We start from the raw sequence: 17,331 nt of genomic DNA, 5'->3' as shown, positions 1-17,331 counted from the left end.
TGTTCCAAGGTGGCACAGTAGCTCCACTCTTGGCCCCAATCAGACAGAGTTGTCTCCCCATGAAGGTGACCTCTCCCTGGATCTCTGCCTCCCCAGTAGCAGCCTGCCCTGGGCTTGTCCCCAGCATGCCTCTGGCTGTCATGTCCAGCAACCTGGAGGCTCCCCAGGCCACATGGTCATTTAACCACTTTAATGATGACCCATGCCTCACGGATTCTGTTAACCATCTTAATGATGACGGATTCACACAACAGACTGTGTGTGTGTGTGTGTGTGTGTGTGTGTGTGTGTGTGTGTGTGTGTGTGTGTGTGTGTGTGTGTGTTTGTGCATCTATAGTTGTAGACTAACACAACAAGACAGTGGAAACAGTTGGAAAAAATTGACAAAAATAACAATAACCTTCCTGTAATCTCCCTAATTCAATCAAACTCCATTTTCGGCGTTACAGTCTCCTACTGTCTCCTACTATCTCCCACTGTCTCCTACTATCTCCCACTGTCTCCTACTGTCTCCTACTGTCTCCTACTGTCTCCTACTGTCTCCCACTGTCTCCTACTGTCTCCTACAGTCTCCTACTGTCTCTTACTGTCTCCTACAGTATTCTACTGTCTCCTACTGTCTCCTACAGTCTTCTACTGTCTCCTACTGTCTCCTACAGTCTCCTACTGTCTCCTACATTCTTCTACTGTCTCTTACTATCTCCCACTGTCTCCTACTGTCTTCTACTGTCTCCTACTGTCTCCTACAGTCTTCTACAGTCTCCTACTGTCTCCTACAGTCATCTACTGTCTCCTACTGTCTCCTACTGGCTCCTACTGGCTCCTACAGTCTTCTACTTTCTGTCTTCTACTGTCTCCTACAGTCTCCTACTGTCTCCTACTGTCTCCTACAGTCTTCTACTTTCTGTCTCCTACAGTCTCCTACAGAGTCCTGCTGTCTCCTACTGTTTCCTACTGCCTGCTACAGTCTCGTACTGTGTGCTACTGTCTCCTACTGGCTCCTACAGTCTCCTACTGTCTCCTACAGAGTCCTACGTTCTGTCTCCTACTGTCTCCTACTGTCTGCTACTGTCTCGTACTGTCTGCTACTGTCTCCTACTGGCTCCTACAGTCTCCTACGGTCCCCCACAGTCTCCTACAGAGTCCTACGTTCTGTCTCCTACTGCCTCCTACAGTCTCCTACTGTCTCCTACGGTCTCCTACAGTCTCCTACTGTCTCCTACAGAGTCCTACGTTCTGTCTCCTACTGTCTCATACAGTCTCCTTCGGTCTCCTTTAGTCTATGAAATAGGTCCTCTCTCTACTACAACCAATGTACCTGGGCATAGTGCTACCCTGTAGTGCGGATAGTGAATGTTCTTTTCCTTCTAGCATTGTCTTTAAATTGACTTTAGTCCAAGGACACAACAGACTCAGGAGGTCTCGCTCTCTCTCTCTCTCTTCTTCTCCACACCCTTTCATCCTGATCCCTGATGGTGTGACTGTCCCCGAGTCCCAAACTCGGATTAGAGGGTACAGTGAGAACCCTTAGAGAGAGTGACAGCTTTTGTTGTGTTCTTTTCATCTGCCCTTTTTCACGGATAAAGAGATGATGAGAGGAGGAGAGGACAGGCATCTAGTCTCGTAATGTCTCCTCTACTCAAAGGTGTTTTTGAAAGGGAAAAACTCAGCGGTTAAATAGAGAGATGAAAGAGAGATGCTGGCTCATTCACATATAGTGTATAATGTCTCGCTTTGTAGAGAACAGACGTTTCGCTGAACCCGCTGCAAGGTTCAAACAACTAGCTACTAATTATGCTGTTTTCTTATTTCCATATGTGTTTAATTTTCTCCCGGGTGTGGGAAGGCTGTGCATGTGTGTGTGTGTGTGTGTCTGTGTGTGTGATGTTTAATGAGATTCATACCTACAGCTAACACAAATGCTCTTCATTGCTCTTTGGCTCACAATGAAAGGGGTGCTGATGAGGCAACAACACTGTATTGTATGTACAATGCCTTCGGGAAGTATTCAGACCACTTGACTTATTCTAAAATGTATGAAATTAAATGTTTCCTAATCAATCTACACCCAATAGCCTATAATGGCAAAATCAAAAGAGGTTTTTAGAAATTTTAACAAATGTATTGAAATACAAAACAGAAATACCTTATTTAAATAAGCATCCAGACCTTTTGCTATGAGTCTAAAAAATTGAGCTCAGGTGCATCCTGTTTCCATTGATCATCCTTGAGATGTTTCTACAACCTGTGGTAAATTCAATTGATTGGATATGATTTGGAAAGGCACACACCTGTCTATATAAGGTCCCACAGTTGACAGTGCATGTCAGAGCAAAAACCAATAAAGACCATTTGTTTTTCCAAATGTTTGTTATTAGGTTGATAAAATATTGCATCTGAGCTCCTGACGTGTGAGGCTCTCTTTTTCCTTTTCAAGTGTTCTACACGGGGCAGCAGGTAGCCTAGTGGTTAGAGACAGGTAGCCTAGTGGGTAGAGACAGGTAGCCTAGTGGGTAGAGACAGGTAGCCTAGTGGGTAGAGACAGGTAGCCTAGTGGTTAGAGACAGGTAGCCTAGTGGGTAGAGACAGGTAGCCTAGTGGGTAGAGACAGGTAGCCTAGTGGTTAGAGACAGGTAGCCTAGTGGTTAGAGACATGTAGCCTAGGGGTTAGAGACAGGTAGCCTAGTGGTTAGAGGCAGGTAGCCTAGTGTTTAGAGCAGGAAGCCTAGTGGTTAGATACAGGTAGCCTAGTGGTTAGATACAGGTAGCCTAGTGGTTAGAGACAGGTAGCCTAGTGGTTAGAGACAGGTAGCCTAGTGGTTAGAGCAGGTAGCCTAGTGGTTAGAGACAGGTAGTCTAGTGGTTAGAGACAGGTAGCCTAGTGGTTAGAGACAGGTAGCCTAGTGGTTAGAGACAGGTAGCCTAGTGGTTAGAGCAGGTAGCCTAGTGGTTAGAGACAGGTAGCCTAGTGGTTAGAGCAGGTAGCCTAGTGGTTAGAGACAGGTAGCCTAGTGGTTAGAGACAGGTAGCCTAGTGGTTAGAGACAGGTAGCCTAGTGGTTAGAGACAGGTAGCCTAGTGGTTAGAGACAGGTAGCCTAGTGGTTAGAGACAGGTAGCCTAGTGGTTAGAGGCAGGTGGCCTAGTGTTTAGAGCAGGAAGCCTAGTGGTTAGATACAGGTAGCCTAGTGGTTAGATACAGGTAGCCTAGTGGTTAGAGACAGGTAGCCTAGTGGTTAGAGACAGGTAGCCTAGTGGTTAGAGCAGGTAGCCTAGTGGTTAGAGACAGGTAGTCTAGTGGTTAGAGACAGGTAGCCTAGTGGTTAGAGACAGGTAGCCTAGTGGTTAGAGACAGGTAGCCTAGTGGTTAGAGACAGGTAGCCTAGTGGTTAGAGACAGGTAGCCTAGTGTTTAGAGCAGGTAGCCTAGTGGTTAGAGACAGGTAGACTAGTGGTTAGAGACAGGTAGCCTAGTGGTTAGAGACAGGTAGCCTAGTGGTTAGAGGCAGGTAGCCTAGTGGTTGGAGACAGGTAGCCTAGTGGTTAGAGACAGGTAGTCTAGTGGTTAGAGACAGGTAGCCTAGTGGTTAGAGGCAGGTAGCCTAGTGGTTAGAGCAGGTAGCCTATTGGTTAGAGCAGGTAGCCTAGTGGTTAGAGACAGGTAGCCTAGTGGTTAGAGACAGGTAGCCTAGTGGTTAGAGACAGGTAGCCTAGTGGTTAGAGACAGGTAGCCTAGTGGTTAGAGACAGGTAGCCTTGTGGTTAGAGACAGGTATCCTAGTGGTTAGAGGCAGGTAGCCTAGTGGTTAGAGACAGGTAGCCTAGTGGTTAGAGGCAGGTAGCCTAGTGGTTAGAGCAGGTAGCCTAGTGGTTAGAGACAGGTAGCCTAGTGGTTAGAGAAAGGTAGCCTAGTGGGTAGAGACAGGTAGCCTAGTGGTTAGAGCAGGTAGCCTAGTGGTTAGAGACAGGTAGCCTAGTGGTTAGAGCAGGTAGCCTAGTGGTTAGCGCAGGTAGCCTATTGGTTAGAGCAGGTAGCCTAGTGGTTAGAGACAGGTAGCCTAGTGGTTAGAGACAGGTAGCCTAGTGGTTAGCGAAAGTTAGTCTAGTGGTTAGAGACAGGTAGCCTAGTGGTTAGAGCAGGTAGCCTAGTGGTTAGAGACAGATGGCCTAGTGGTTACAGACAGGTAGCCTAGTGGTCAAAGACAGGTAGCCTAGTGTTTAGAGCAGGTAGCCTAGTGTTTATAGCAGGTAGACTAGTGGTTAGAGCAGGTAGCCTAGTGGTTAGAGCAGGTAGACTAGTGGTTACAGCAGGTAGCCTAGTGTTTAGAGCAGGTAGACTAGTGGTTGAAACAGGTAGTCTCGTGGTTAGAGACAGGTAGCCTATTGGTTAGAGCAGGTAGCCTAGTGGTTAGAGCAGGTAGCCTAGTGTTTAGAGCAGGTAGCCTAGTGGTTAGAGACAGGTAGACTAGTGGTTAGAGCAGATAGATTAGTGGTTAGAGACAGGTAGCCTAGTGGTTAGAGCAGGTAGCCTAGTGGTTAGAGACAGGTAGCCTAGTGATTAGAGCAGGTAGCCTAGTGGTTAGAGACAGGTAGACTAGTGGTTAGAGCAGGTAGACTAGTGGTTAGAGACAGGTAGCCTAGTGGTTAGAGACAGGTAGCCTAGTGGTTAGAGGCAGGTAGCCTAGTGGTTGGAGACAGGTAGCCTAGTGGTTAGAGACAGGTAGTCTAGTGGTTAGAGACAGGTAGCCTAGTGGTTAGAGGCAGGTAGCCTAGTGGTTAGAGCAGGTAGCCTATTGGTTAGAGCAGGTAGCCTAGTGGTTAGAGACAGGTAGCCTAGTGGTTAGAGACAGGTAGCCTAGTGGTTAGAGACAGGTAGCCTAGTGGTTAGAGACAGGTAGCCTAGTGGTTAGAGACAGGTAGCCTTGTGGTTAGAGACAGGTAGCCTAGTGGTTTGAGGCAGGTATTCTAGTGGTTAGAGGCAGGTAGCCTAGTGGTTAGAGACAGGTAGCCTAGTGGTTAGAGGCAGGTAGCCTAGTGGTTAGAGCAGGTAGCCTAGTGGTTAGAGACAGGTAGCCTAGTGGTTAGAGAAAGGTAGTCTAGTGGTTAGAGACAGGTAGCCTAGTGGTTAGAGCAGGTAGCCTAGTGGTTAGAGACAGGTAGCCTAGTGGTTAGAGCAGGTAGCCTAGTGGTTAGCGCAGGTAGCCTATTGGTTAGAGCAGGTAGCCTAGTGGTTAGAGACAGGTAGCCTAGTGGTTAGAGACAGGTAGCCTAGTGGTTAGCGAAAGTTAGTCTAGTGGTTAGAGACAGGTAGCCTAGTGGTTAGAGCAGGTAGCCTAGTGGTTAGAGACAGATGGCCTAGTGGTTACAGACAGGTAGCCTAGTGGTCAGAGACAGGTAGCCTAGTGTTTAGAGCAGGTAGCCTAGTGTTTATAGCAGGTAGACTAGTGGTTAGAGCAGGTAGCCTAGTGGTTAGAGCAGGTAGACTAGTGGTTACAGCAGGTAGCCTAGTGTTTAGAGCAGGTAGACTAGTGGTTGAAACAGGTAGTCTCGTGGTTAGAGACAGGTAGCCTATTGGTTAGAGCAGGTAGCCTAGTGGTTAGAGCAGGTAGCCTAGTGTTTAGAGCAGGTAGCCTAGTGGTTAGAGACAGGTAGACTAGTGGTTAGAGCAGATAGACTAGTGGTTAGAGACAGGTAGCCTAGTGGTTAGAGCAGGTAGCCTAGTGGTTAGAGACAGGTAGCCTAGTGATTAGAGCAGGTAGCCTAGTGGTTAGAGACAGGTAGACTAGTGGTTAGAGCAGGTAGACTAGTGGTTAGAGACAGGTAGCCTAGTGGTTAGAGCAGGTAGCCTAGTGGTTAGAGCTTTGGACTAGTAACCAAAAGGTTTCAACATCGAATCCACAAGCTGACAAGGTAATATTCTGTCATTCCTCCCGTGAACAAGATAGTTAACCCACTGTTCCTAGGCTGTCATTGAAAATAAGAATTGGTTCTTAACTGACTTGCCTAGTTAAAAAAAGATACAATTAAAAATGTAAAAACTGTTCTACTCGAATAGCCAGCACCTCGCCAAAACAGGTGTTCTACTCCGCTAGCGAGCACCTCGATTCCAGAGCAAAAATCATTCCATGAGGTTGAAGGAATTGTCAGTAGAGCCCTGAGACAGTATTGTGTCAAGGCACAGATCAGGGGAAGGGTACCAAAAAATGTCTGCAACATTGAAGGTCCCCAATAACACAGTGGCCTCCATCATTCTTAAAAATGAAAAAGTTTGGAACCAAGAAGACTCTTCCTAGAGCGAGACAGAAGGCACATGACAGCCCCATTGGAGTTTGCCAAAAGGCACCTAAAGACTCTCAGACCATGAGAAACAAGATCCTTTGGTCTGATGAAACCAAGATTCAACTCTTTGGTCTGAATGCCATCACTTCTGGAGGAAACCTGGCATCATCCCTACGATGAAGCATGGTGGCAGGTGCGTCATGCTTTGGGGATGTTTTTCAGCTGCAGGGACTGGTAGACTTGTTGAAAGAATGCCAAGAATGTGCAAAGCTGTCATCAAGGCAAAAGGGTGGCTACTTTGAGGAATCTAATTTATAACATATATTTTGATTTGTTTAAAAAAAAAAATTGGTCACTGCATGATTCCACATGTTATTTCATAGTTTGGATCTACTGTATATACTAACAAACTGTATTATACTGCACTGTCGTATACTGGACTGTATACTGTGGGGCGGCAGGTAGCCTAGTGGTTAGAGTGTTGGACCAGTAACGGAAAGGTTACTAGATCAAATCCCCAAGCTGACAAGGTAAAAATCTGTTGTTCTGCCCCTGAACAATGCAGTTAACCCACTGTTCCTCAGCTGTCATTGTAAATAAGAATTTGTTCTTTTAAGTGACTTGCCTAGTTGTATCATAGTGTACTGGACTGTACCATAGTATACAGTGCTACATCCCACTGACTCCCAGTCAGAGAGTTAGGAGGACTAAAGCCTCTGGAGTCAGTACAGTACAGGACAGAATTGTACAGTACTGGACAGTACATAATTGGACCAGTACAGAATTGGACCCGTTCAGGACAGTACAGAATTGGACAGTACAGGACAGTATAGAATTGGACAGTACAGTACAGGACAGGACAGAATTGAACAGGACAGGACAGTACAGGTCATTACAGAATTGGCCATTACATGACAGTACATGACAGTACAGAACAGGACAGTACAGGACAGTACAGAACAGGACAGTACAGGACAGTACAGAACAGGACAGTACTGTACAGGACAGGACAGGACAGTACAGGACAGGACAGAACAGAATTGGACAGTATAGGACAGTACAGAATTGGACAGGACAGTACAGTATTGATCGGTAAAGAACAGGACAGGACAGAATAGTACAGGATAGGACAGTATAGGACAGAATTGAACAGAATTGAAATGGACAGTACAGGACAGGTTAGTTTAGGTTAGTAGAGGTTAGTACAGGACAGGACAGGTTAGTTTAGGTTAGTAGGTCAGCATAGTACAGTACAGTATAGTATTGTATAGTATAGTACATGACAGTATAGTATAGTACAGGACAGTACAGTACAGTATAATATAGCATAGTATAGTATGGTACAGTACAGTATAGTATAGTACAGGACAGTACAGTACAGTATAATATAGCATAGTATAGTATAGTATAGTATAGTATAGTACAGGACAGGACAGTATAGTACAGTGCAGTACATTATAGTATAGTATAGTACATGACAGTATAGTATATTATAGTATACTACAGGACAGTACAGTATAATATAGCATAGTATAGTATGGTACAGTACAGTATAGTATAGTATAGTAACGTATAGTATAGTACAGTACAGCATAGTACAGTGCAGTATAGTATTGTATAGCATAGTATAGTATAGTATGGTATAGTACAAGACAGTATAGTATAGTATAGTACAGGACAGTACAGCACAGTATAATATAGCATCGTATAGTATGGTACAGTACAGTATAGTATAGTATAATACAGGACAGTATAGTATAGTACAGTATAGTACAGTACAGTATAGTATAGTACAGGACAGTACAGTACAGTACAGTACAGTATAGTATAGTATAGTATAGTATAGGACAGGACAGTACAGTACAGTACAGTACAGTATAGTATAGTACAGGACAGTACAGTACAGTACAGTACAGTACAGTACAGTATAGTATAGTATAGGACAGTACAGTACAGTACAGTACAGTACAGTACAGTAAAGTATAGTATAGTATAATACAGGACAGTATAGTATAGTATAGTATAGTACATGCCAGTACAGTATAGTATAGTACAGGACAGTACAGTATAGTACAGTACAGTATAGTATAGTACAGGACAGTACAGTACAGTACAGTACAGTATAGTATAGTATAGTATAGGACAGTACAGTACAGTACAGTACAGTACAGTATAGTATAGTATATGACAGTACAGTACAGTACAGTACAGTATAGTATAGTATAGTATAATACAGGACAGTATAGTATAGTATAGTATAGTACATGCCAGTACAGTATAGTATAGTATAGTACAGGACAGTACAGTATAGTACAGTACAGTATAGTATAGTACAGGACAGTACAGTACAGTACAGTACAGTACAGTACAGTATAGTATAGTATAGTATAGGACAGTACAGTACAGTACAGTACAGTACAGTACAGTACAGTACAGTATAGTATAGTATAGTACAGGACAGGACAGGACAGTACAGTACAGGTTAGTGAAGGACAATACAGATGGGACATGCCAAGTGTTCACCTAATGTAAAGACAGCATGTGGGTGCTGCCAATGGGACTTGACACTGGGTCGATCCTGTAGGGAACCTTCCTTTCATTTCTTTAACCTTTCTATAATTTAGCCCAAACAACTACCTCTTTCCCTACTGTATTTATTTTATTTTATTTTATTTATTTATTTTTCTCCTTTGCACCCCATTATTTGTATTTCTACTTTGCACATTCTTCCACTGCAAATCTACCATTCCAGTGTTTTACTTGCTATATGGTATTTACTTTGCCACCATGGACTTTTTTTTTGCCTTTACCTCCCTTATCTCACCTCATTTGTTCACATCGTATATAGACTTGTTTCTACTGTATTATTGACTGTGTGTTTGTTTTACTCCATGTGTAACTCTGTGTTGTTATATGTGTCGAACTGCTTTGCTCTATCTTGGCCAGGTCGCAATTGCAAATGAGAACTTGTTCTCAACTTGCCTACCTGGTTAAATAAAGTTGAAAAAAAATTAAAATAGAAAACACTTACTTACACCAACCCAGCCCAGCAGTGGGCCATCTGAATATAGGCTACATCACAAAGGGTACCCATCCCCTAACACATACGCTATATATCCCCTACACATCCCCCTATACATCCCCTATACATCCCCTAACACATCCCCTATATATCCCCTACACATCCCCCTATACATCCCCTATATATTCCCTAACACATCCCCTATATATCCCCTACACATCCCCCTATACATCCCCTATACATCCCCATATACATCCCCATATACATCCCCTATACATCCCCTACACATCCCCTATACATACCCTATACATCCCCTACACATCCCCTATATATCCCCTATACATCCCCTATATATTCCCTATACATCCACTATACATCCCCTACACATCCCCCTATACATCCCCTATACATCCCCATATACATCCACTATACATCCCCTATACATCCACTATACATCCCCTATACATCTCCTATACATCCACTATACATCCTCTATACATCCCCTATACATCCCCTATACATCCCCTACACATCCCCCTATACATCCCCTAATACATCCCCTATACATCCCCTACACATCCCCTACACATCCCCCTATACATCCCCTATACATCCCCTATACACCCCCTATACATCCCCCTATACATCCCCTAATACATCCCCTATACATCCCCTATACATCACTATACATCCCCTATACATCCTCTACACATCCCCTACACATCCCCTATACGTCACCTATACATCCCCTAATACATCCCCTATACTTCCCCTATACATCCCCTACACATCCCCTATACATCCCCTATACATCCCCTATACCTCCCTATACATCTCATATACATCCCCTTTACATCCCCTATACATCCCTTGCACATCCCCTACACATCCCCTATACATCCCCTATACATCCCCTATACCTCCCCTATACATCCCCTACACATCCCCTATACATCCCCTAACACATCCCCTATACATCCCCTATACATCCCCTAAGGGTGCTAATCAAAAGAGCGGACTATATAGGGAACAGCCTACCATTTGAAACGCAGGCCTCATGTTCTTTCCTCCTCAACCTCTAGCAGGGAGAGGAGGGTGAGACACCTGCCTTCCCACTCTCTCAGTACCTCCTCAACCTCTAGCAGAGAGAGGAGGGTGAGACACCTGCCTTCCCACTCTCTCAGTACCTCCTCAACCTCTAGGAGAGAGAGAAGGGGGTGAGACACCTGCCTCCCCTCTCTCTCAGTACCTCCTCAACCTCTAGGAGAGAGAGGGGGGGTGAGACACCTGCCTTCCCTCTCTCTCAGTACCTCCTCAACCTCCAGGAGAGTGAGAGGGGGGTGAGGTACCTGCCTTCACTCTCTCTCAGGACCTCCTCAACCTCCAGGAGAGAGAGGGGGGTGAGGCACCTGCCTTCACTCTCTCTCAGTACAGGATGCCTCCTGTCCTTCTGCCAGGTGCAAGAATAAATACTGTATGAGGAATCAATATGAAGGAAGGAGAAATAGTTTGCAGGATGGTTCCCTATAGGCCTCCTGAAACTTCCTGTCCCAACTTCTATTAGTTGTGACACTGCACCATTTGGCTACGGTGGAGGTGTCTGTATGTGACTGGAAACTGCGGTATGAGGGTGTTCTATGTGCCTATGAGTGCAGTGAAAGTGTAACCATTTGCAGGACGGTGCCCTAGGTCTCCTGATACCCCCTGTTCTATTTGTTGTGACATTGTAGGGCTAGGTTAGAGATGTCTGTAAACATAGCACTGGAATAGGTTAGAGATGTCTCCATTGTAGGGCTAGGTTAGAGATGTCTGCATCGTAGGGCTAGGTTAGAGATGTCTCCATCGTAGGGCTAGGTTAGAGATGTCTCCATCATAGGGCTAGGTTAGAGATGTCTCCATTGTAGGGCTAGGTTAGAGATATCTGCATCGTAGGGCTAGGTTAGAGATGTCTGCATCGTAGGGCTAGGTTAGAGATGTCTCCATCGTAGGGCTAGGTTAGAGATGTCTGTAAACATAGTGCTGGGCTAGTTTAGAGATGTCTGCATCGTAGGGCTAGATTAGCGATGTCTCCATCGTAGGGCTAGGTTAGAGATGTCTGCATCGTAGGGCTAGGTTAGAGATGTCTCCATTGTTGAGCTAGGTTAGAGATGTCTGCATTGTAGGGCTAGGTTAGAGATGTCTGCATCGTAGGGATATGTTAGAGATGTCTCCATTGCAGGGCTAGTTTAGAGATGTCTCCATCGTAGGGCTAGGTTAGAGATGTCTCCATCATAGGGCTAGGTTAGAGATGTCTGTAAACATAGCACTGGGCTAGGTTAGAGATGTCTCCATCGTAGGGCTAGGTTGAGATGTCTGTAAACATGATGCAGGGCTAGGTTAGAGATGTCTCCATCATAGGGCTAGTTTAGAGATGTCTCCATCGTAGGGCGAGGTTAGAGATGTCTGCATCGTAGGGCTAGGTTAGAGATGTCTGCATCGTAGGGCTAGGTTAGAGATGTCTTTAAACATAGCACTGGGCGAGGTTAGAGATGTCTCCATCGTAGGGCTAGGTTAGAGATGTCTGCATCGTAGGGCTAGGTTAGAGATGTCTCCATCGTAGGGCTAGGTTAGAGATGTCTCCATCGTAGGGCTAGGTTAGAGATGTCTGCATCGTAGGGCTAGGTTAGAGATGTCTGCATCGTAGGGCTAGGTTAGAGATGTCTGCATCGTAGGGCTAGGTTAGAGATGTCTGCATCGTAGTGCTTGGTTAGAGATGTCTGCATCATAGGGCTAGGTTAGAGATGTCTGCATCGTAGGGCTAGGTTAGAGATGTCTGCATCATAGGGCTAGGTTAGAGATGTCTCCATCGTAGGGCTAGGTTAGAGATGTCTCCATCGTAGGGCTAGGTTAGAGATGTCTGCATCGTAGGGCTAGGTTAGAGATGTCTGCATCGTAGGGCTAGGTTAGAGATGTCTGCATCATAGGTCTAGGTTAGAGATGTCTGCATCGTAGGGATAGGTTAGAGATGTCTGCATCGTAGGGCTAGGTTAGAGATGTCTGCATCGTAGTGCTTGGTTAGAGATGTCTGCATCATAGGGCTAGGTTAGAGATGTCTGCATCGTAGGGCTAGGTTAGAGATGTCTGCATCATAGGGCTAGGTTAGAGATGTCTGCATCGTAGGGCTAGGTTAGAGATGTCTGCATCGTAGAGCTAGGTTAGAGATGTCTGTAAACATAGTGCAGGGCTAGGTAAGAGATGTCTCCATCGTAGAGCTAGTTTAGAGATGTCTGTAAACATGGTGCAGGGGTAGGTTAGAGATTTCTGTAAACATGGTGCAGGGCTAGGTTAGAGATTTCTGTAAACATGGTGCAGGGTTAGGTTAGAGATGTCTGTAAACATGGTGCAGGGCTAGGTTAGAGATTTCTGTAAACATGGTGCAGGGTTAGGTTAGAGATGTCTGTAAACATGGTGCAGGGCTAGGGGTGTGTAAGTGCATTGATTTGCAGCACTGGGTGTGACTGGTGGCTAATTTGAGAATACAATCATGTGTGAAAGAAGATTTTCCTCTCCTCACCCAACTATCTTTCCTCCTCTAAATACATTAAGAAACATGTGCTTTCTGTATTCATATCCTGGAAGTATAAACAGGAAGTATAGTTTACAGGAAATAAGTAGGTGAGGCAGTGAGGAGACCGTCTAAAAGGTGTGTACAGAGAGAGGGAAAGACACGCGCGCTTGTGTGTGTGTGTGTGTCCCTACTTTATACATGGCCATCTCTCTCTTCTCTATTATCTCTCTCTCTCTCTCTCTCTCTCTCTCTCTCTCTCTCTCTCCTCTACCTCTCTATTTCTCTCTTACTCTCCCTCTCTATTTCTCTCTTACTCTCTCTACCTCTCTCTCTCTCTCTCTCTCTCTCCTCTACCTCTCTCTCCTCTACCTCTCTATTTCTCTCTTACTCTCTCTACCTCTCTCTCTCTACTGCTTTCCCTCTCTCTCTCTCTCTCTCTCTCTCTCTCTCTCTCTCTCTCTCTTTCTCTCTTTCTCTCTCACTATCATGCTGTGGCTGATTACACAGTCTCTTGTATGCAGGCTTCCTTGTAGGAGACGACCCACATCATTGAATCACAGCAAGTGTTGGGAGGATGGTAAAAACCTATAGCTAGATAGTGTTGGTTGTTGTTGCTCTCACCGCAGGGTGCACGGCTCTCTGACAGATTAATGAGTCATGTTGTGGGGAGTCGTACATGGACAGCACACTAGGTGTATGGGCTAGGACACTAGGCGTATGGGCTGGGACACTAGGTGTATGGGCTAGGACAGTAGGCTTATGGGCTAGGACACTAGGCTTATGGGCTAGAACATAAGGTATATGGGCTAGGACAGTAGGCTTATGGGCTAGGACACTAGGTATATGGGCTAGGACAGTAGGCTTATGGGCTAGGACACTAGGCTTATGGGCTAGGACAGTAGGCTTATGGGCGAGGACACTATATGTATGGGCTGGGACACTAGGTGTATGGGCTGGGACACTAGGTGTATGGTCTGGGACACTAGGCGTATGGGCTGGGACACTAGGTGTATGGGCTGGGACACTAGGCGTAGGGGCTGGGACACTAGGTGTATGGGCTGGGACACTAGGTATATGGGCTGGGACACTAGGTATATGGGCTAGGACACTAGGTATATGGGCTGGGACACTAGGTATATGGGCTGGGACACTAGGTATATGGGCTAGGACACTAGGTATATGGGCTGGGACACTAGGTGTATGGGCTGGGACACTAGGTATATGGGCTGGGACACTAGGCGTAGGGGCTGGGACACCAGGTGTATGGGCTGGGACACTAGGTATATGGGCTGGGACACTAGGTATATGGGCTAGGACACTAGGTATATGGGCTAGGACACTAGGTATATGGGCTGGGACACTAGGTGTATGGGCTGGGACACTAGGTATATGGGCTAGGACACTAGGTATATGGGCTGGGACACTAGGTGTATGGGCTGGGACACTAGGTATATGGGCTGGGACACTAGGTATATGGGCTGGGACACTAGGTGTATGGGCTAGGACATCAGGTATATGGGCTGGGACACTAGGTATATGGGCTGGGACACTAGGTGTATGGGCTAGGACATCAGGTATATGGGCTGGGACACTAGGTATATGGGCTGGGACACTAGGTGTATGTTGGCTACTGTACTGACTATGCACCCAAGTTTTCATGGAGGTAATGTTTTGCGGTATGCCGCAAAAATTGATAATCACGACAGCTGTGATGGAAACAGGAAGTTTCAGTAAAATTGTATAAATGCCAACAGATGATTTGTTTATTCGTCAATGGTGGGATCTTTTTGTGTGGGCAAAAATTAATTACGCGAGAAATGGCGTTGGAAGTGTCTGAAATAATAACCATCACATTGAAGCAAACTTGGTAGTCATAGCAACGATATGTTTTGTGGTCCTCCCACTACAACTCAGGAAAATATCTAATTTATTAGGCTACAGATGTTCTTATGATGAATTTCACATGGTGTTGAAAGAGTACTCTATGAGCTAGATGCTCCTTTCAGGTAAACATAGAGGGTCTTATTCTGGTGACGTGATGATTGATGGTTGACAAATATAAATATTCTCGCTCTTTTCCGTAATAATCTCATCACGTAGACGAGATACCCACATTGTATACGTGAGCTGTTGGCTGGAGAGCACGTGTCAAGACCAGAGAAGGCTCATATGCTATTTTAACACTAAGTTTTTGTGACAAAACTATCTGTAGAGTTGCAAAATGTGATGGATTGACATCGATGGAAGCACCTTTATTTGGTACGTAAAAACTTAAGTGAAAATGGTCAATTTGTGCACTATTTCATTACTAAGTGATTTATTTGCAACAAACCCGGTAGGTGGAAAAACCACTGGATGGAAAATGCAAATATTTTCTTCATGCAGAGTATTTTGAATATTTACATGAAAATCTATTGTCAATTGGATGGAAACTTAGTTTTAGACGTTCAGTATAACATAATCTATATATATATATAAATATATTTACTTGTGGAGTGTTCACTGTTGGAATTCATTATTACTAAATCCATCCTTTTGGGGGAAAAAATGTAGGAATAATTAAACTGCTTTGATAACAAAAATGTATTTAACACACCAACACGTAATTAGCATAATTACCGTCTAGATACAGTACAGAGGTAGAAGAAAAAGGCAAGTCCCAAAAAATTATAGGACCTAGACAGCTGCCGTGGAGGATTCCGGATTATGTTGGAGAGGCTTCTTAAGGAACACACTCTGTGTTCTGTTAGACATATAACTCTTTATCCACAATATAGCAGATCGTGTAAAGCCATAACACATATGTTTTTCCAGCAGCAGACTTTGATCGATTATGTCAAAAGCCTCATGACGTCTAACATAACAGCACCCCACAATCATTTTATCATCAATTTATAGCATTGTATCTAGTCAAACACAATTATTTTCAGAAGTTTACTAAGGGTTGTAAGTAACAGGCTGATTGGTCGGCTGTTTGAGCCAGTGAAGGTGCCTTTACTATTCTTAGATAGTGGAATGACTTTTGCTTACCTCCAGGCCCGAGGGCACACACTTTCTAGTGAGTTTAGATTGAAGATATGGCAGATAAGATTGGCAATATCGTCCGCAATTATCCTCAGTAATTTTCCATCCAGAATGTCAGACCCCGGTGGCTTGTCATTGTTGAAAGACAACAATACCTTTTTTCCTCGTCTTCCACACTCACATTACGGACTTCAAAATTACAATGCTTGTCTTTCATAAATTGTTCCGTTATATTTGGATGTGTAGTGGCCGTGTTTGTTGCTGGCATGTTAGGGCTAAATATGCTAATCTTGCCAATGGAAAAAGTCATTAAAGTAGTTGGCAATATCAATTGGTTTTGTGATGAATGATGGAGCCGAGTTGGCTGTGTAACCAAAATGTCATTTAAGGTGCACCAAAGGTTTTTACTATCAATCTTTGTATCTTGAATCTTTGATTCATAGTGTAGAGTAGTTTTTCCCAATTTGAAGTATGTTTGCCAAATGGTTGTGCTGCCATTTCTTTTGCCTCATCCCTCTCATCCCTCTCATCCCTCTCATCCCTCTCAACCACACACGTTTTCAATTCCTCATAAATCCAAGGGGATTTAACAGTTTTTACAGTCATTTACTTAATGGGAGTGTGCTTAATGGTAACTGGAATAAGCAATTTCATAAATGAGTCAAGTACAGTGTTTGGTTGCTCCTCATTACACACCACAGAACAGCAAATATTATTTACATCATCAACATATGAATCACTACAAAACGTATTGTATGACCTCTTATACACTATATTAGGCCCAGCCTGACCTCTTATACACTATATTAGGCCCAGCCTGACCTCTTATACACTATATTAGGCCCAGCCTTTGGAGCTTTGGTTTCCCTAGATATGGCTACTATATAGTGATCACGACATCCAACAGATTTGGATACTGCTTTATAGGAAATTTCTTCAGCATTAGTAAATATGTGATCAATACATGTTGATGATTTTATTTCTGTGCTGTTTGTAACTAACCTGATAGGTTGACTGATAACCTGAACAAGGTTGAAGGCACAGGATTTTAAACTGCCTCAGCTCTGAGGCTTTAGCAGGGTTTTAGACAGGGTCAGCTCTGTAGAGGTTTTAATAGGGTTTTAGACAGGGTTAGCTCTGTAGAGGTTTTAATAGGGTTTTAGACAGGGTTAGCTCTGTAGAGGTTTTAATAGGGTTTTAGACAGGGTCAGCTCTGTAGAGGTTTTAATAGGGTTTTAGACAGGGTCAGCTCTGTAGAGGTTTTAATAGGGTTTTAGACAGGGTCAGCTCTGTAGAGGTTTTAATAGGGTTTTAGACAGGGTCAGCTCTGTTGAGGTTTTAATAGGGTTTTAGACAGGGTCAGCTCTATAGAGGTTTAAATAGGGTTTTAGACAGGGTCAGCTCTGTAGTGACCCAGTCTGTCACACCACAATACCCAGTCTGTCACATCACTTTACACCACT

Source organism: Oncorhynchus clarkii, chromosome 20 (genome assembly GCF_045791955.1).
Source record: "Oncorhynchus clarkii lewisi isolate Uvic-CL-2024 chromosome 20, UVic_Ocla_1.0, whole genome shotgun sequence".
Classification (NCBI taxonomy): domain Eukaryota; kingdom Metazoa; phylum Chordata; class Actinopteri; order Salmoniformes; family Salmonidae; genus Oncorhynchus; species Oncorhynchus clarkii.
This window is presented reverse-complemented; position numbering follows the sequence as displayed.